Source organism: Hippopotamus amphibius, chromosome 13 (assembly GCF_030028045.1).
Source record: "Hippopotamus amphibius kiboko isolate mHipAmp2 chromosome 13, mHipAmp2.hap2, whole genome shotgun sequence".
In the NCBI taxonomy this organism is placed as follows: domain Eukaryota; kingdom Metazoa; phylum Chordata; class Mammalia; order Artiodactyla; family Hippopotamidae; genus Hippopotamus; species Hippopotamus amphibius.
In genome coordinates, this window is record NC_080198.1 from 42,887,701 (window position 1) to 42,909,421 (window position 21,721).

At 43.4% G+C, this 21,721-nt stretch overlaps 1 protein-coding gene across 2 annotated transcripts in view; it reads left to right on the plus strand.

The window, feature by feature from the left end:
• The first annotated feature begins 13,549 nt into the window (after positions 1-13,549).
• The window catches only part of MOBP (myelin associated oligodendrocyte basic protein), a 47,726-nt gene continuing 39,554 nt past the window's right edge, over positions 13,550-21,721 (plus strand). For both annotated transcript variants that reach the window (XR_009048799.1, XM_057706025.1), the window contains exons 1-2: positions 13,550-14,996; positions 18,760-18,837. The gene's annotated coding sequence lies outside the window, so the exon portion shown is untranslated. The remainder of the gene's footprint in view (positions 14,997-18,759; positions 18,838-21,721) is intronic.

Here is a 21,721-nt window from a genome sequence, read left to right on the forward strand (position 1 = left end):
TGGGTTTGAAGGAATGGACGTCAGTAGTTAAGACTTACAGGCAGTCGTTTCCCCAACCCAGTGATGTATATCCGTTAGGGTTGAGCCAAGAGCCTGCATTTGTTGCCTTAAAGTGATATTTCCTATTTTTTTTTTTAAATCTCCTCTTATGCTCTTAACTATAGGGGGCGGTCGCCCGTAAAGAATTTCAAATGGAGAAAACCCAGTCCGTTTCGTGGGTGCTGTCCTAATTCTCAGCAGGGCAATAGGTAGCAGTTGATCCCAATGTAAGTGAGTCTCCTGACATAACTTGCTTCGCTGTCGCTTTAAAGTTCTAGTCATTCGCTCTACGTTCCCTGAACTTTGTGGGCGATAGGCCGTATGCAATTTCCAAGTAATTTTTAATCCTTTGGCAACTAACTGTACTACTTCTGCCACAAATGCAGGCCCATTGTCTGACCCTGTGGTAATCGGAATTCCAAACCAGGGAATGATCTCCCTGAGAAGGAGCCAGGCTACTTCTCGTGCCTTTTCTATAGGGGTGGGAAAGGCCTCTCCCCACCCTGAGAATGTGCACACAAATACCAACAGGTACGTATGACCCTGGACACGGGGGAGTTCAGTGAAATCTACTACAATATTCTCCAATGGAGTCCTTCCAACACTCTGTGACCCGGGAGCCATTCCTGGCCCCTGGTGTGGGTTGTTTTTGGCACACAGTTCACATTGTTTGCTTATTGCCTGAGCGATGCTAGAGAGCCAAGGAACACACAAGTGTCGGCTCAGAGTACGCTCTGAGGCTGTCCGACCCCCATGTGTTCCTTGATGATATGATTTGACAAAGGCCGGGGCAAGGGCTTCTGGGGTGGCTATGTGGCCATCCTCAAACTGCCACCATCCACTTGGGAGATATTTTCCCTTCTCAGTTTTAAGCCACGTTTCCTCATTTTTAGAGTGCCGAGGGTTCCACTCTGTTAGGGGATAGGGGAGTAAAGCAGTAGTAAGGCTGCAGTTTCCTGAAGTTCTCTAGAGGCCGCTAGTCTTGCCTCTCCATCAGCCCGCTGATTTCCCCTAGCGGTTATTGTGTTTTCCTTCTGATGTCCCCGACAATGCATAACTGCCACTTTCTTGGGGGCCCAGACTGCATCTAGAAGTTCAAGAATTTCTCTTCCATATTTTATATCTTTCCCTCCTGAATTGATTAACCCCTTTTCTTTGTACAGGGCTCCGTGCACATGGAGAGTGGTGAAGGCATATTTAGAGTCAGTACAGATATTTACTTGTACACCTGCTGCCAGCTGAAGAGCCCTGATCAATGCAACCAACTCTGCCTTTTGGGCAGAAGTTCCCTTTGGCAAGGGCCTAGCTTCCATGGTGGAATTTAATGTCACCACCGCGTATCCAGCCAACCGCTCTCCCTCCTTCACAAAGCTGCTACCGTCAGTAAAATATTCTACATCAGGGTCTTTGAGGGGCTGATCTGTTAAATCTGGTCTGCTAGAGAATCCTTCATCCATGACTTCAATGCAGTCACGGTCTGGCGGACCTGGTCCCACCGGCGACAGTGTAGCTGGGTTGAGAGTTTTTACCATTTCTAGATGGACACAGGTTTTCACATAACACTTCCTGATATCTAACCATCCGAGCATTGGTCAGCCAATATTGTCCCTTATCGTCCATCAGAGTTAGCACCGCATGTGGCACCCGAACAGTCAATTCTTGTCCCATAGTGAGCTTGTCAGCCTCAGCGACCAGGAGAGCAGTAGCTGCCAATGCTTGCAAACAGGGGGGCCATCCTCTAGCGACTGTATCCAATTGCTTGGACAAGTATGCTACAGGACGGTGCCAGGAGCCCAGAATTTGAGTTAACTTTCTTACCGCGATCCCAGTACATTCACGGACATATAGAAAGAAAGGTTTTGAGACATCCGGGAGCCCTAAACTGGGCGCGTTAATGAGGGCTCTTTTGATCTTTTCGAATGCTTCCTGTTGTGCCTGTTCCCATATTAATGGTTCCCTTCCCCCGCCTTTTGTTGCTTCATATAGGGGTTTTGCCATTATAGAGAAGTTGGGTATCCAAATTCTACAAAAGGCTGCCGCCCCAAGGAATTCTCGGACCTGGTGCCGGGTTGTAGGGACTGGGATTGAGCAAACGGTTTGCTTTCTTTCTGGACCTAACTGTCGTTGCACCTGTGAAAGGTGGAACCTGATGTATTTTATGCTTTCCTGGCAGATCTGGGCTTTTCTTTTAGATACTTTATAGCCTGTTTCCCATAAGAGGGTAAGGAGGCACCGGGTTCCCTCCATACATCCTTCTTTGGTTTTTCCAGCTAATAAAAGGTCATCCACATATTGGAGCAAGGTGCAGTCCAGCTGGTCGGCCGGATAAGCCCTTAAATCAGTTGCTAGGGCCGTCCCAAAGATAGTCGGGGAGTTTTTAAACCCTGTGGCAACCTAGTCCAAGTCAGCTGACCCTTGTCTCCATTTACAGGGTTTTCCCATTGGAATGCAAAAATGTCCTGACACGGTGGAGCTAGATGGATACAAAAGAATGCATCTTTTAGGTCTAGACAAGTAAAGTATGTTGCTTCAGCAGGAATAAGTCCTAATAGTGTGTAGGGGTTCAGGACAACTGGGTGCAGGGTGACAGTAGCCTGGTTTATGGCTTGGAGAGCTTCAACTGGCCTATATTCCTCCATGCCTGGTTTTTGTACACGCAGGAGAGGCATGTTCCATGCTGACCGACAAGGCCATACAATCCTATACTTTAAGAGCCTCTCCAAATGTTTTTGGATTCCAGCCTAAGCCTTGTGGGGAATGAAATACTGTCTTTGGCGGATTGGCCTGGCCCCAGGTTTTAGTTCTATCAACACCAGGGGAACGTTTCGAGCTAGACCAGGGGGATTATCTTCTGCCCATACCCCAGGTATTCGGAAAGGGAGCTCGGGTCCTTCTTGTGGGTCCTTCATGGCACTACAGAGGCGCCATTCCTCTTCTCGAGGGAAAATAAGAGCCAATATCCTAGACTTGGGCTTTCCCAAAGTCAAAGCCGCTCATCCTTGTGAGTTAAAGGTTATTTGGGCTTGTAATTTTCCTAACAAGTCACACCCCATTAGGGCTACAGGACAATCAGGAAAATATAGGAACTCATGAACCACCTCATGGCCTCCTAGCCTGCATCGCCCAGGTAACAAAAAGGGACAGTGCGCTTGACCACCTGTGGCCCCCACAATGGTAGTTTGTTTTTTCGAAATAGGTCCCACCAATTGTGTTACCGCAGAGTGTTCTGCGCCTGTGTCCACCATAATGTCCATGGGTTGGCCCCCTACAGTCATTCAGACCCTGGGCTCCTGGGGGCCTAATAAAATGGAGCCCAGTCTGTCCTAGTCTTCCCCATATCCTTCCATGGCAGCCAGACCCACAAAGTCATCAGAGGAGGTCTCACGTCTTTGCCGTCCAGGCTGATATCGTCTCTGGATTACTCGCCCCCTTTCCTCTCCTTTATGGCCTGAATGACGGTCCTCTGATTGGTGAGGACATTCATTTTTCCAGTGTCCTTCCCTACGGCAATGGGCACATTGGTTTGGTCCCAGCCTGGATCTTGGATAGTTTGCTTTCTCCGCTAGACTCACTTCCAGGCCCCTGCCGCGGCCTCGACCTTGACCTTGTATGTCCTTTCCTCAGGGACACCCTTTCCTTTCTGTAAGAGCGGCTGCAAGTAAATCTGCCTTTCTCTTTAATTTTCTTTCAGCCTCCCGCTTAGCTTCTTGGTCTCAATTAATACAGACCATGGTGGCTACCTCCAGCAATTTGACTGATATTCATCCCAGCAAAACCCTCAAGCTTCTGCAGTTTTTGTAGGATATCCCCTTGGGCCTGGCTCACAAAGGCTGCATTAAGCATCCTCTGGTTCTCTGTGGCTTCAGGATCAAATGGTGTGTAAAGGCGGAACGCCTCACACAGTCTCTCATAGTATTGGCTCGGGCTTTCCCCAGGCTCCTGGAGCATCTCAGTGGTCTTACTCATGTTCATAGCCTTTTCCCCTCCTTTCATCCCACGTAACAGGGCCTCCTGGTATCATTCTAGCATTCGAAGGCCTTGGATTTCATTGGGGTCCCACTGGGGGTCTTCCTCAGGAAAATAGCATTGGGCATATGTCTGGGTGTTAAGAGTGCCTTCTGGTGGATGTTCCTCTAGCCACCACAGGGCAGCTTGTGTGTCTCTATGGCGCTCTTTGGTGTTAAATAATGTCAATAAAAGCTGATGACAGTCTGCCCAAGTGGGCTTATGAGTTTGAATTATGGACTGCATCAAATCGATCATAGCTTGGGGCTTTTCTGTATACAGGGGGCAGGGTTTTTCCAATTTAGGAGGTCTGTTGTGGTGAAGGGCTGATACACAAATATACACTGTCCCCCCTGTATCTGTACATCCTGATCATAGTAGAGAGGTCCCTGTGTTACCCTCAATGGCATTTCTAGGGCTGATTGTTGGCCCTGAGTGAGGGGTGGGCTGCTCTCATTTCCCTTCTGTTCTCCAGGGTTCAGAGACGTCCCCCTAAGAAGTGGTTTGGAGTCTGATGTCTGGGGCATAATGGGTGAGGAGGCTTCAGATGAGCGACAGGCCTCACTATTCCTTGCTGAGTCAGTAGCAGGTAGGGGAGGATATAAGGGTACATATGGTGGGGACACTTCCTCTGGCTCTCCCGCTAGGATCAGTTTTTTTGGTTTAGGCTTGCACCTAGAGGAGGCTATTGCCTGTGCCACCAGGATCTTACAATTTTCCTCTAGGCATAACTGAAGCCAGGGTGGCTTTATCAGGACTACATCCTGCCATAAGTCTATATATGCAAATTGGTCTGGGTATCCCAGGTCTCCTGTCACTATTTTATATATATCTTATTGATTAGTCCCCTGTCCAAGGAGCCCTCCGAGGGCCATCCTACTCCAAATGATGGCCACTCTATTTTGCACAAGGTACGGAGTTTTCTAGGGGTCAATTTAACTCCGTAGTCTCCTGAGTATCCCTTTTTAAAGTTCTTAATCATGGATTCTAAAGGGGTGGGTTTACTTTGCTTGCCACCCATTTCCTCCCATCCTATCAGACGACATGCACACACACAAGGGAGGGTAGGAGTAGGAAAATCAGGTTTTGGAAATGTGCTTTGTCCATCTCCGGCCGCTTCCCTTGCGGAAATTTTCAGGCGCCTCTTAGCATTGGTGGGATGGAATAACCCCCATGTCAGGACCTCTCCAAAGAGACCCACCCTAAGCCGTATGAGGATTGCCATGGAACCAGATCAGGACTCAACACTCGCTTCGACCTTAATTGGTCATCTCATTTACTTGCATTCATTCAACAAGCTCCAGCCCTCCTCCCAATCCTTTAACCTTAGAGTTGCAGTTTTGCCTCCTCCTCTCCCCCTGAGAGGGTCTTGGAGGTTACTCAGGCGACTCTTGGGAGGTGATCAGGCTCCCCTTCCGTCACTTAAGGACAGGCCTGTTAAACCAGAATGAACCCAGGTTCTTACCAGTCTGTTGGGCAGTGCTCCCTGCACTGGTTCCTGCACCTTTCCAGGTTCTGTTGTGCTCTCAGAAGTCTCACCCCGACACGCCAGGAGGGCTAGTCCCCTACAGATCAATTGGTCTGCTGGTGCCAGGCGATGTCACCACCCCCAGCGTCCCAGGGATCATACCCCGGAGACAAGGGAGGTGAAAGCAGCATCTCTGCATACTATCTCCTGATCCCGGACGAGCCCCCAGAAATGTTGGAGGAATTGGTAGAGGTAGGCAGGACATCGAGGATTATGATGCAGGAAGCAATGTTTATTGTACCAGTGCAGGCCCAGTGGATTCACATCCAAAGACTAAGCCCTGAACCAAAGGAGAGCTTCTCCTTTTATAGACCAGTTCCTGTGCTTTTGGGAGCCTATAGCTATGTTTATCTATGCAGAAGCAATGTACAGAAGCCAGAGTGCATAGTTAGTTTTTCCTTATCTCGTTGACCCAGATGTTTGCGCTGCCCCTAGCAGGATCTTGTGAAAGAGGTCACAAGTTACTTATTTCCTGGGGCTTGCATTTTCCTATGTTTGTCTTGTCCTCCCCTGTTTTTGTTATTAACCTGCCTCAGCAGAGCACAGGTTCTAGGCGCACAGGCTTCAGTAGTTGTGTCATGTGGGCTCAGTAGTTGTGGCTCACAGGCTCTAGAGCACAGGATCAGTAGTTGTGGCACATGGGCTTATTTGCTCCACAGCCTGTGGGATCTTCCCAGACCAGGGGTCAAACCCGTGTCCCCTGCATAGGCAGATTCTTAACCAATTGCGCCACCAGGGAAGTCCCCACAGTAGATCACTATTATATTTTATATATCTATAATCTATACTAATATATATATAAAACATGCTAGCATAGTTTATATGAAAAGCACTTCAGAAATAGATTTGACATATTAGTGATTGCTGGTGTTTTCATCATTGGCTCTGCTGAAATAGATCACAGAGTTTTAGGTGAGATACATCAGACTTAATAATTGATGTATTAAAGTTATATAACATGAAAAAATTTTTTAAGTTTTATAACATGAATATTTATTACACATAGGAGTCGGTTCCAACCATGCTGCCTTTCTTCCATTCCTCGTAGAGACCAACTTGTATCACCTAGAAATTGTTTAGTTGCAAGTTACACAGACCTACAATAACTATGCCTTAATTAAGATGGGGACATATTTTACATTCTATTAATGTGTCTTCCAGAGCGAGGCAACCCGGAGGTTGTTTAGAGGCTCCGGCTGCTTTCAGTGTTCCAGAGTCCTCCTATTGTTACCACGTGGGTTCGAGTCCCAATCTGAGTTTAGCTGGGTTCGAGTTCCAGCACGTGGCTTTGAGCCCTCAAAATTCCTGATAACTCTCAACTTTTAGTTTGTAAATATTTTTAAGTTTACAAGTTTACACTTCCAAAGCGGAACAAAAGACAAACCTCAACGTTTGGAACACTGACACCAATGGTGGACACTCCCAGAAAGATCCATCTGATGTAGTGGTTAGAACATTGCCACCCTTTTTCCACAAGATTGTGGAGTGGACATTGACAGTGGGGAATTGTTACCGAGTAGAGCTAAATCGGACTCCATGCTGGATCTGTTTCTTTGACTTTAACCTTTGGTTTTCATTGCTTTAATCATACACAATGGCCTGCCTCAGAGAACCCTACCCACCTATGAAATTAACACATCCCTTCCTGGAGGCTAGTCATTCCAGGAGATGTTTTGCAAGACTGATAATCCTTTTTACTTTACTTTCCAGCTCCTCCCTCTCTGATTCTATAAAACAAACAGGCATCCAGAGCCCAAGAAGATGGTTTTTTGAAGACACTAGTCTGCCATCTTCTCAGTTTGCTGGCTTCCTGAATAAAGTCATGTTCCTTGCCTCAACACCTCATCTTCGATTCATTGGCCTGTCATGTGGCCAGCAGAATGAGCTTGGACTCGGTACCACTATTTGTGCTCTGCCGCCTTGGTATGTATGTATGTATGTATTTGTTTATTATTTTTTAAAAATGTTTGGCTGCACTGCACAGCTTAGTGGATCTTAGTTTGGCAGTGAAAGCATGGAGTCCTAACCACTGGACTGTCAGAGAATTCCCCGCCTTGGTTTTTATTCCCATGGTTGTAAGATAGCCACTGTGGCTGCATTTGAAATACCTCATGTTACAGATGGGGGTGGGGGGAGCAGGGAAGGGGCAAGGATGCCTGCCAGCTGAGTGAGTCCCCTTAAAGAGCCCCCCTGAAGGCCCACCAAGGCATCTGCCTCTACATCATGGGGCCACCAAGTGTGGCAGGGCTGGGATGCGTAGGTTCTTTTAACAGCTGAGCACATGGCCACTCTGATATTAGAGGGGCTCTATGACAAAGAAGAAAAGGTGGAGGAGGCGTTGGGGGCAATTAGTGGTTTGTGGTGCACAGTTCCTCCCAGGTAGCCCAGGACATTTCAGATGCTCTGTCCTGTCCTCCGGCTGTCACACCCTGGGTGGGACTGATGTGTCTGGGTCAAGGCTTTACAAAAATTCATGCTTGTTAGTTTTTCATGCTGTTCTCTGTGTTTTTCATACTGTTGCTTTAGGAGGAAACCTAGGGCTCTTCAGAGTCGCTTCAGGGGTTCCACAGATAATACGCGTTTCTAGTAAAAGTAAAGATGATGTTCTTGTGGCACACCTCTGTTTTACATCAGAAATTCTTGAGCATCTCAATGCAAGGCACTTTCAGAGTTTCTGTAATTTTTTCACAGCACTCACTGGCCAAAAGAAATCCCTAACAGTTCTTTTTGTGAAGTAGTTAGGCCCAAATAACTTAATAAGCATTTATGTTCTAACAACTAAGCAGTAATTTGAAAAATACATATAAATTGAAAAGAACAGTAATATTTTTATGTTATTCTCAGATACCCACAATTACCCACTAATGGGCTGTGTGCAGGAATCAACAACGCCGTTCTCATTTCCTGTTACACGTGATTTTCCTGCAATACTTGCTTTTTATCAAGGAAACATCTAAAAATCCACCTTTATAAAGAATATGACATCATTTAAAAAAACACAGTACAATGTACTGCTGAAATGGTGCTCAAGCTGCTGGTCCACAGGGAGTCAGACAGGGGTCTAGTATTGTTAAGTTTTTCTTGACATTTTAAATATTCCGTGGCACCCCGTGAGCCCGCTGTGCACACCAGGGATTCCTGCAGTGTTTGAGAGCCATGGGTTTTATATATAGATGTGCTGTGTGACGTGTTACCTGGGATCCTGCAGCGGCCCATCACAGCATATTGTCTTGGGAGGAGCAACCCTGAATGGAGAACACAGAAGAGAGGTGAACAGGGCGCGGCCACGAATGCACTCGTGTGCAAATAACATCTTTCCTTTACTTTCCAAACAAACTTATTTTACTTTCTAATACAACTCTAAACCTGGAGAGTCACTCCATTTTTCCCTGTCAATGTGAAGATAACATGTGCAAGAAGAAAATACCACCCGATGACAGGACTCAACAGGCAAAACCAGAGGAATTAAGCCCCCCCCCCCCATTATTCTACTTGGAGTGAATGAGGCTTTTCCTCACAAATTACAGCTGCTTATGACAAATGTTTAATATATGGGTTTGACCAAGAACAGAACTTCATTCTGGGATTTCTTTTTGTGAAGTGGAAAGAGGTCGCTCTTCTCTTTACTTCAAATCCTATGTAAAATTCTCTTAAGTGCTGGATGAGTTCAAGGTGTGGTTTGTCAAGCTCCCAGCTCTTATCTCCATCAAAGTTGTGGGAAAGTTATGGTGAAATAACTACCATCCACAATCTGTGACAAGTGATTGAACGTTTTCCCCTTACAAAGCCCTTTAATTGTCCATTTAATTCCCTCTCTGGGATTCAGGGCAGACCCAGCCAAGTTTACCAGGAAGGAAAACCCACTGGTCACTGGCCCCACCAGGCACTGAACTTTGAGAACAATTTAAATTGGCGGGGACCTTTTTCATTAGAAGAAATCTTGCAGGAGTCGTACTCTTCGCCCTCTTCGAGAATTCTGCCCAGTGGAATTGATGGGGCAGGCACCGCTGAGAGGAGGGGGAACACGAGAGGGAGCAGATGAGGATGGTGGGACAGAGGATTCCCACGGTGAGATGGTTTTCTCCCTGGAGAGCACCTGGCACTCATCCTGTCTCACCCTAGGACAGGATTCAGGTCTTTCTCACACCAGACCACACTAGCCGAGAAGATGAACTTGGTGTAAAAGAAAGAGAGTCAATGGGAACTTTGGGTAAAAACTTCAATAAAGGTTATGTTAAAAACAAGCTGTTTTCAGTTTAGTTACATGTGTGCTATCTGCGCTTTATTATGAATTTCAGATTAACAGGATCAGGAACCAGATTTTTAGTTTGTGAAGGGGCAATAAATTAGAGAAGGTGGGAACTTCCTAGGTGGCACAGTGGTTGGGAATCCGCCTGCCAATGCAGGGGACACGGGTTCAATTCCTGCTCTAGGAAGATCCCACATGCCGAGGAGCAACTGGGCCTGTGTGCCACAACTACTGAGCCTGCACTGTAGAGCCCATGAGCAACTGCTGAGCCTGTGTGCTGCAACTACTGAAGCCTGCGCACCTAAAGCCTGTGCTCTGCAACAAGAGAAGTCACCAAAATGAGGAGCCCACGAACCAGAATGAAGAATAGCCCGCTCTTACCACAACTAGAGAGAGCCTGTGTGCCCCAATGAAGACCTAACACAGCCAATAAATAAATAAATAAAATTTAAAAATTAGAGAAGGTGACTTCTATTATAGAGATTTTACTGTGTGCCAGGCAATGTGATAGGCATTATTATTACTTTTTTTTTTTTTAACAGAGCCTGATAATTCATTCCAATCTGTTAGCTCAAATGGCAACAGAGTACCCAGGATCTGTGATTTTCTCAAAGTACTTTCATGATGAAGGGGAGCAGAATATGACACCCTAAAATGTGCCACTTTGGTGTGTGAATTATTTTGACAACAATATGATAGGTGCTTGGTAGCTTGGTAAGCACAGAACTAAAACAAAGATAGTTCTCTGTTTTCAAAGATTATTTCCACTGGGACCTCCCTGGTGGTCTAGTGGTTAAGACTTCATGCTTCCAATGCAGGGGGTGTGGGTTCGATACCTGGTTGGGGAACTAAGATCCCACATGCCGCACGATGTGGCCAAATAAATAAGTAAATGAATAAATAAAAAGTTAAAACAAGATTTTTCCATTAATAAAAATATTAGTAATAATTAATATAATAGTTGAGTCCTTTAGTTCACTCTTGTCTCTGGAAAACTGATATCAGTAGTTAGAATCAAGGTTCCCCCACTGCAACATGCTGACATCTGACAAGGACCCTCCTGGACAAACTTTAGTCAGGCCAACTGTGAATGCTCTTTCCAACTAGGCCTTGACCTTGGGATCTCAATGTCTGTCTTTGCATCACTTAGTTTTAACAAGAATCTTGCTGAGTCATTTTATCAAGGATACCCCCCCCCCCATATCGGATCATCCTCAATATCTGGTCCAGTTCCTCATCCCTCACCATCTGCCAGGTGATGTCTGGTCACCCTGGCCTGATTTCAGCAAGAATCCTGTCAAGTCAGTTTAGCTAGAAATCCCCTCCTTACCACTGATACTCCTCTTAGTAATTCTCCATCCACCAACTCCTCCAACCTGCTCCTTGGCTATTAATACCCTCTTGTCCATATTGTATTTGGAATGGAGCCCAGTTTTATACTGAGGTCTCTTTTTCCCTCTTGCAATAGTTGCTGAATAAAATCTGTTTTTAACACTTTAATCACTATTCAGTTTTGGTTTTCTTTAACACATCACAACAATACCTTCTTATTCTGAATCTCTCCTTTCGCTGGAATCCTTGCATATTGTTACCCTGTGTTCATCTTTCCTTCTCTAATGGTGACATGACAAGGGGTAAAATCCATGAGTTGGGTCCAGAAAGTTGAATGGCAGAAGCATGTCTTCTGTAGAGTTGAATTTCAACACAGCAAGTTGGATAAAACCCAGTCCCTTAAGCATGGAACATAATGTACATTACACAGGTCACGGCTGGCCAGAACACAATTGTAACTGAGCCCAAGCATAGCAGAGAGAGAGAGGGAGAGAGACTGGGTGTGGAGCTTGGGAACACACAGAAGCTTTGTCTGAATGGCTGGCAGCTCAGTGGGTGTCGCATTCCCCTGACTACCATTGAAAGTTGGAGACTGGATAGCTCAAAATCGGTAAGATCCAGATCAAAATCTTGGAGGAGACAGATTTGCTCTGAAAGTGAGGGTTGAAAGGCAAATGAAGAAACATTTTGGTTTGTTTCTCTTAGATTTGGTCAATTCGTTATTATTTACCTTGCAGTAATTAAATGGTCTTATAGCTATTTACAAAGGTCATTTTTGTTCATATATCTACAGGAAAAGTAATATTGTTGTCATTCATCTGAACATCTCTGGCCTATCTTTTACATTTTAATAAAAAACTTTTACAACACATATTTTGGTACCTAATTTTGTTAGGTAAACAACAATTCTCTAATTTTGGATATGACTTTATGTATATTTAACTTTCTAGGTAGAATATGGAGATGCCCTTCTCTTACCAGTGTCTTTTCTAAGGTAACCTTTTCCTATAGATGATTCACTCACTTTGTGCCAGCTTTCAGTGATCCCCCTAACACAATGCTCGCCATACCCTCCAACCCCTTTCAGGCTTGACTCTCTCTATGTGCAGATATTAAAATAGTAGTATGTTTCACTGCTGATCAGTGTGGATTTATTTTTAGTGATGAAAATATTATAGAATTAGATAATGGCTATGTCTCCATAGCCCTGTGAATATACTTAAAGTCTCTAAATTTTACACTTTAAAATTGTGAATATTATGGTATGCAAATTATATCTCAACAAAAACAATTACTATACTTTTGGTTAAAAGTGGCAGGTTAACTACACGTGTTTATTTTATCTACTTTTATTCAAAACATTACTAAAATTATAGTAGTAAAATATTTTTAAAAGGTAAAGAATTAAAAAATTTTTTTACTCCTACAAGGGCAGTAGTGAATTTTATTATTATTATTATTTTTAAGACAAACCTGAGGCTCTTTGAATACTTATTTATTTATCTATTTGGTTGTGCTGGGTCTTAGCTGCAGCAGGCGGGCTCCTTGGTTGTGGCATGCATGTGGGATCTAGTTCCCTGACCAGGGATCGAACCCGGGCCTCCTGCATTGGGAGCAAGGAGTCTTATCCACTGCACCGCCAGGGAAGTCCCAAAAACTTTTTAAAAGATTTTAACCCATCAAAGAAAAAGGAGACACCAAAAGATGAGCGATTACAACACAATTCTGGGAGGTAGAAATGAGTGGAGAGCAGTAAATGGCTTGACCGACTGAAGGAAGTTCTATTCTAAGAGCCTGCAGGGGCCATGCCAAAGAAAAGCATGTCAAAAGTGTGTGTCAAAACACCAAGCGTCTCCCGCTTGGGGTTCCAGGCATAGTGGAAAGCAGGGGAAGGCATGGGGAAGGTGCACATTCTGAATGGATTTCCAGGTTTACTGCACCAACTTGACCTGGTTCCTGGAAGTTTATTATGGAGAAATTTCCAGACTCAGAAACTGAGGAGAGGAGGGTGATGGGCAAAGTTAAGCAAAGGGGACATCCACATACTCATGTGGGTCCCTTGCCCATCCTGATCACAGAACATCAGCAGTAAGATATTCAAACTCCCCCATCTTCCCTACCCTGCCAGGCTGGAAGAGGGATTGCTCTTTCCTGAACAAACTGAATGACCCCAGGGGAAAATCTTCCAGCTATTTGGATTTTGAGGTCAGCCCATGTGAAGGTCACTATGGCTGTCCATTCTACTACTCATCAACAAGCCCTGGGCTTGTACCTGGAAGTACAGTGCTCTGACCATCCAGGTGTTCGGGACCTGCAGAGCCCATGCTCTGAACCACCTCACTCTACCTAGCCCTCAAACACACCCACTGTAGCACAAGCAAAGCCCTGGCCTCATCGTAGGAGTGAACCAGCCAGCATACAGTTATAACTCATTACTCAGAGAAAGATGTTTAATTAGCCATGAAGTTAGTGTACAATGAGATTTCTATTGGCTATTTGTAGTCTCACTGGATTGCCTTTTCAAGGTCCCCTCTGTGATTCTTTTTTGCATACAATGAGATGAGAGCCTAAAAGGAAATTTGTTGGCAATGTTGGCATTTATACTTCACCATCAGGCAGGGAGCTCTGGGAATTCAAGAGGCAAGGCTGCTGTTGGTTGGATTAGTTTCAGAAGCATCCTTTCATCTTTCAAATCATTAGTGTGTAGTTCTGCATATGAAAAAGGAAGTTTTGCAGAAGCACAGGGTTATAGGACCCATGAAATTTAACAGAGGCACAGAGCTATAGGACTCAACAGTGTGATCCCCAAATTTTAGGGCAATGATAAGAAAATACCAATGTCTAAGACTGAAGCCAATATTATCACATTAATTGAATGAGATTCATCATTTACAGAAATCATGTACCAAAACAGATAATATTTTTAAAGTTTTCATAAATTTGAATGCAAGGGCTCATTGTCACAGACTCTTCCAAATCCAATCTCTGTTGTGACGAGACTGAGGTACTCTTGTTAAATTAAGTGTATGAGGGCATGTGTGTGGGAATGTTAGTCATGGGTGTGCGTACGTAGGTACGTTAGGAAGGGGAGTGTGGATGGATATTTAATGTGCATAGAGTATAGACACGGAAGCCTGAAAACAGATTTGTCAGTGTGGCTCCAACTCTGTTCTTGGCTTGTCGGTTTGGCTTGTGGAGTGTGGTGTGGCGTATAGCATGGTAGGGTGAGATGGTTGCTGTGGTGGGGTGGCACATTTGTGGAAGGGTGTGTGGCTCGGTGGGGTGGGTTGGTGTGTGGTGTGGTTGGACCTGGTATGTGGTTTGATGGGGTGCAGTTGGTGTGGACCGAGCGTTAGTGAGGGGTTTGGCATGGGGTGTTGATTATGTGGGATGTGGGAGGTGGAAGACCAGAATATATGCGTGTGTGTGTGGACAGTGTGTAGATATGGGTGTGTGTGTGTGTGTGCGTGTGTATGATACAGTTGGAGCTTAGCTTAGCTTTTGTTTAGATTTTCTTTTGCCCTTTGTTTTGGTCTTTGTTTTTGTCTTTGTTTGGCCTTTGTTTTGTCTTTGTTTCATTCTTTGTTTAAACATTCTTTGGCTTTTGTTTGGTCTTTCTTTAGCCTTTTGTTTAAACTTTGTGTGGCCTTTTTGTAGTCTCTGTATAGCTTTGTTTTTAAGTGGATCTTGGCGGAGAACTCATCAAAAACACCTTCTGTAATGAAAACCCCGGATATATAATCTGTCCCTATATATTCTGCATGCATTGAGGTAGCCTCAACCCCTGCCCCCCAGGGACTTGGTGCAGACGTGGAACCTGTTTCACGCAACTGCTACTTGAAGGTAAGCGGATTCCATTGGTTTTTCATCTCACTTTGTGCTGTGCTTCGTCTTCAGGTGGCAAGTGCTCATTTTTGTATGGGCTGCTTCATTATATCCCAGGGGAAACGAGGTAACAGCAGTCAAGATTGGGAGGAGACAGAAGAATGAAGGAAATAAGCACAGATAACACCAAAGTTATTCTACTGTGGGCAGAGAGCCTTCCTGGAAGGTTCTGGCTAGAGTTTGGGATTGTCTGAGACTCAGGAGAGTCTCTGAACCTTAACCCAGGTTCTCCTGGATTTAAAGTCCCATGTTACTGGAGCTAGATCAATAGCATTTATTGGCTTTTTTTCCCCACCTATTTCTTCTTTTACTGCTTGTCATAATTTGAAAATGAGTTTTTCTTCTTATCTAGGAAGAGCCTCTTTCCTCATACAGCTGGGTTTATGTGTGGGGAGTACTAGTTGAACAACAAAGCCCAAATCTTGCTAGAATTTTGCTCCCTGTAGACTAGCAGCCTTCAATGGAAAGACGTTAATGCTTTGTTCTTGTACAGAATCTCCTAAAAATCAGAGTTTTTCATTGTTGTGGTTGATAGAAAAAGAAATGAAAAGATTATGTGTCAGGGGAATAAAGTAATGCACCTGACTAGAATACTAGAAGGAAAATGGGGGAAAGAATTTTGAATGCTTTGTGAATAAAACAGGGAGGCAGAGAACAGACTGCCGCTAGATATGCAGTTATGCCATTTTATGTTCATTTATAAAAACAGGAAAATGCCTTGATGGGTGGATTTTAAAAATTGTTTCAGATTTACAAAAAAAACTGCTAACAGTACAAAAATTTTAGATGTACCCCCATCACCCAAATATTGACATTTTACCACACTTGTTTTATCATTCTCTCTCTGTACACACTTTTATATACTTTTTTCTGAGGCTTTTGAGGTTGTATTACAGACACGATCCCAATCAGAAAATTAACATTGAGAAAATGCTGTCATCTCGTCTACAGACGTCTAGATCTCATCAGTTGTCCCAGGAGTTGATCCAGGGTCACCCATCACCTTTAGCTGTCATGCCTCTTTAATCTCCCTTAACCTGGAAGAGTCCTGAGACAGTCATTCTCCTTCATGATCTTGACAGTTTTGACGAGTCCACCATTTTGTTAAATGCCCTCACTTTGGGTTTGGTCTGATGTCTTCTCATGATTCGGTCAGGATTATGCAGTTTTGGAAGGAACAGGCTTACATTTTAGATCATACACAGCCAAATTCATACTTGAATCTTGAATTTATCAACTTTTAACTTGAGGTGTTATTCATCTAATGGTAACTAGGATTTTAAATAAGTACCTAAAACCTTACACGAAAATACAAAAAATTAAAAATCCAGAGCTTTTACATATAATTCTCAAGTGTTCGCCAAAAGTGTGTAAGTGCTGTCCTTGAATTATAAGGTAATTACAAGGATATGCACATGAACTTACAAGGCATGTAGTGAAGTACTTATCAAGATTCTTCGTGTGTGTTGGATTCATGGCTACTGCTCTCAGTATTCACTTAATCCATGTGATCATTCTTTTCCAAGCAAAACCATCTGCTAAAAACAGAGTTCCATAAAGAGCTGTCCTAGGTAGCAACTTCAGGTTCACCGGCATTTAGCATGTTAACAGGGTGCCTGGTAGAGAAAGAACTTTCATTTTGTTTGTTTGTTATATGGGAAAACTTCTGTTTGGAGGTACCTTGCAAGCTATCATTCCGGAAGTGGAGCCTTTGATTTCACAGCAGACTTCCTTTGTTTGGGGAGTTTACTAAACTGCATTCTTTAGGCATGCAAATATAAAGCATCCATTTTTTTTCCTCAGAGAAAACTCTGAAGTCATCATAAATCTGAATGTGGGGCAGTTGATTAACTTGATATATGATCTCTGTGGTCAAGTGAATGTATCATGGATTTAACAGAACTGTTCCCTGGATGAGGCAGATAAATATTTTCTTTCCTAAACGTGAAACTAGATTAGGAGTTTGGTGTTCTGCATGTGGTGCTCTTTAATGTTGAGGAACTCATCTTTTGGGAAAATGTAGCATCACCTATGATGATTGCTGTATCTGGGCCACAGAAGTCACCCTGGAGTTTGAGGAAGTATTCTGACTTAAAGGATTATGTGTCTCCATGATGAACATTTTCCTATATGCTCATATATCTTGTAATTTTATTGTATGCTGAACATGGTAGGTAATAAGATTGTAGAGGTTCTGAGTTATGCTGAATTACTGGAGTATTGCCCTGATCCTGTCCAGGCACGGTTTTAGGCCTTGTTAGGGGAGACCTATTTCGTCTTTGCTCTTTCTCCTAGCATGGTCCCTACCCTAGGGTGAGATCTTTCCGGGGCTTCAACTGAAAGCCTGGGGTGTTTGCCAAGGTCTCACAATTTCCCCAGTAATGTGTAAGCTCTAATATGTCTACTTAGGTATCAACCTCCTCGTAACTGGTTTTTTCTTGGCTTCCCACAGACTCACCCTGCAATTGCACAACTTTGGAATTGGCCAAGGATCTAAGGAAAATTACATATATCTTCTTAGTAGATCCCTGCTGTTTGTTCCTCACCCATCCAATCCCTTCTGGATCCCTGCAGTCTTAGCAACCCCAACTCTGATTTCTGTTTCTTCTTCTCTTTTCTTGGGCTCCTTCCTCCTGTACCCAGTTTGAAAAATATCTTTAGGGAGAAAACCAGGGTAAATGTGGGAGTTCTCTTCTCTTGCTTTCTTTCTCTCAAGGATCATAGCCCTGCAGTATTTGCTCTCCAATGCCTGCAAACAATTCTTTTGTATATTTTGTTCAGCTTTTGTAGTTTTATTCAGTGGGAGTGTAAGTTCGATACTTGCTACTACATCGTGACTGATCAATTTTTCTTTTTAAATAAGAAAGCTTGTAGAGTCATGTGATTTCAATTATTCTGTCAAGCAGATAGGAGAAGAGGAACATTCCAGTGATCTTCACCTGATTTGACAGAAAAACCTTACAAAGATTTACAAACTGAGACAGAGTTGCCAATTACATCATCATTACTAGAAAAATTATCAACTAAGACAACCATTCAGAATTACAGGTTTTTTCTGGAGGTTATTTTTGTGTCTAGAATCTTCACAATCTTATAAGACCCCTTCGTTTAAACAACACTTCCAAGATCTGAGATATATTAAGAAAGAATGGGGCAAATGGTATGAATAGTCACATAAATCTCCGTAGTGCATGAGAAAACAATATTGATATTTTCTAGAATTTCTCAATTTGATGCCTTGTCAAAGCGGATCCTGCATTGAGTTTATAATGCAAAGACAACATCCCTTTTCAGAGCTGTAGGGCAGGAGGACATTCCTTCAAGTCTTTTCTTAAGATGCTTCACTTAGTTGTGAAGATTTGCATTTTTAGAGCAAGACTCTGGAATTTCATTCATTACTATTAGAAGCAAAAATCAGGTTTGTAGAGCTCAGATTTACTAGGAGAAATGACTAAATATGTTTTACCTAGTGACGGTGAATTAAGTGGACATGGCATTTTCCCTCTGTAATGATAAGGTGGACTCTAAACACTCTGCGTGTGATTTTGTCATTATGTCCTCCCCCTACCTTCCAACTGCCAGACAGGATCTAGATCAAACGTGACGATCCTTCCTAGGGCTGGGAGTGTGAAGCTCTGTGATTAAGACACTTGAGTTAACTACAACCTCCGTAATCAAAACACTTAATTAACCAGAACACATTCTACTGCTTCATTTTTAGGGAAAAAAGAAGCAAATGATACCGAGAAAAGCTCATAACAGAGATCTATTCACCAGATGTGTACGGATGAAAATACAGGTACAAATGAATCTCTTATACTCTTTTGGATCAGCATCTAAATTACGGTATAATGATTGCTAGTATTCAGAATGTCAAAGTAGAATGTAGAATCAGCAAAAAGACGGAGCAATCAAACTTTCCATTAGCGTTACACACCTTAAAAAACTATACCAGGTGTCTTACAGTATTCTAGGTATGGGCAACAGAAATATGAAAAAAACACTTCCCTGCATCAATCAGAGGGACTAGGACCCAAGCTACCATTTGTCCGCTTTTGACGAACCCATGTACCACTGTGCACAGTGAAGTGGAAAAAGAGACTTCATCCCCTATAGTCTCAAACCCTACTCAGGAGATTCTTTCCATCTCATTGTCTTAACTGAATCCAGCCAGTTTTCTGAGAACAAGGCTTCATCTGTCAGCTTTTCAAGTGAGGGCCATTTTACAGTCCAAGTAGTTCCAGATTTGAAAGTGGGGCAGTGTCCTCCCCACTGCCACTTTCAGGCCACGACTCCTTCACTCTCTAGTTATTCCTCCATAATTTGAAGCTTGTGTGCCATCCCCTGTGTCAGTCTTCATCTGACTTCCTAGTCACTCCTCTTTCACTGATCATTTTGTTACCAGATTCCGCACGCCCCCACTCCCTCTCCACTTCAACTCCATCCATCCACTTAGATGACTTTAGTGTCCCTGTGAATAAACTATTCACTACTCCAGTGAATTATCCACTCTGCCTCATCCACCCACTGTCATGCTGTGGAGCTCAGCAATACTCGAACCTACTCTGTCTCTGAATCAAACAATGCAAACATCTAGCATCTCATTCACAACCTTCCTTTTTTCAACTTTATTTGTTAAGTGCCTCACTACAACTCTTCTTTCACTCGATGCTTCTGACTGACTTGCCCCTTCATCTCCCCATTCATTTATGAATCCACTCACCTACCCAGTCATCGATTCATCCACCCATTCATTCATCAATCACTCATTTCTACCTTTTATTTTCTTCCTATTATGAAGAGATTGTAGGATTTACCACTTCAATTGTTCTCCAGCAAATTCTCTGGCAAACTCCAACCCTAGATGAACCTATACGTCTTCTCCATGTCTCCATCCAGGCTGCTGAGAACATCTGGAGAAAAACACAATGAGGCAGATGGGTACCACTACAAATTAATGGTCAGTGACCTCAACTAGGCCATCAAAAATACCCGGTAGCTTGGTCTTCAAATTTCTGCAAACATCTCTTTTAAGCCCATTCTATTCTTCTTAAATCTCCAACTCTCTCTTACACAGCTGACAACCTTGCCTCTGTTTCACTGGAAAAAATGGAAGCTATTAGGTGGGAACTTCATACATGTTTTCCCTCTTCTAACAAAAGCCAACCCTTCTGCATGTGCTCTGAACTCCATCTCCACAGGGTTCCCTCAAGAACACTAATTATTTCCCCTCTTATTTTATTTCAATCTCTTCCTCTCTATTAGACCCTTTCCATCAGCACTTATGCATGCTCTCATCTGTCTCATGATAACAAAAAACAAATCAACAAATGAACAAATCACCACTCCCCACCTTCAAAAAAAAAGCCCCCTGGAAACCACATGTTTCTCTAGCTACCACCATTCTCCTCCCATTTATTCTCAAATTTCTGGCCTGAGTTGCCTATGGTTTCTCTTTCCAATTCCTCAGGCCGGTTTCCCTCCACAAACCCTCTAATCTAACTTGTTTCAACCACTCCATGGAGACAATTCTTGTAACATTCACCAAGTATTTCCATATCACTTAAGCTGATGTACTTTTTATAGTCTTCACATCACACCACCTCTCAGAGTCATTCTACAACTTAAGCACTCCCTCTATTGAAACAATCCTTCCTCTGGCTTCCATGATACCACGTGCTCGTTTCCCTCCTTCCTCTCTGATTCTTCTCTTTTTCCTTTGCCAATCACTGCTCCTCCACCTAACCTGCAAATGTAGGAGCACCCCAGGACATAGCCATACCCTCTTCTCATTCCGTGTTCTGCCACCTGGGCAATCCCATCCATCCCCAAGGCTTCAGTCACCACTTATACTCCAACAACTTTCAAATTCTATCTCCTGCCCAGATCTCTGAACTCTCCACTCGATGTCTCCATCTAGATGCCCCTCAAACACCTAAACTTGAATGCATCTAAAACAGAGCTCATGATTTAGCCTCTTCCTTCAAACCTTCTCCTCCAGTAGATGCTTCCACCGCAGACCTAGTAGTTCAAACTATATACCTTGGAGTTACCCTTGAAAACTCTTGCTTCTTTGAAGAGGTGAATGATTTCTATAAAATATGGTAAATACAATTTGCAAAACGGAACAAAGATAAGTGGCATTTCATCAAACTGAAAAAGTCTACCACTGTCATTGCTACTGGCTGACTCAGATGGTGGCCTTAGACACAAAATTTGGGAAAAGGTGTGGTTGACAATCAGTGCTTATTTCAGCTTGTCTCTAGCTTGGGGTCTTTGTCTCCCTGAGACTAGTGCCCTTGGAGAACCTAAGGCAGAACCCAAGGCAGGTTAGAAGTTCTCACTCTACAATAGCTGTCAGTGGAGCAATAAATCAGTCCATCAGGCAACTTAGGTTCTCTTCTTTAGCCCCCACTCCAACCCCACTATGACTATAGGCCAAATTAGCATTTAGGTTTTTCCATAAGACAATGCAAATCTGGAAGATCGATTTCCTTCTCCAAAATTCAGGAAGGAATTATAAGAGAGGATTTTTGTAACCTACATATGTGTGCATTTAGAATCCCATCATTTTCACAGAGAAAGAGAAACTTATTATCCTTATTTTTTACATCACAAACACTGGATTAAGAAAGACAACTTAATTTTTTGCACCTCGAGTAAATAATAAAATAATAAAATGG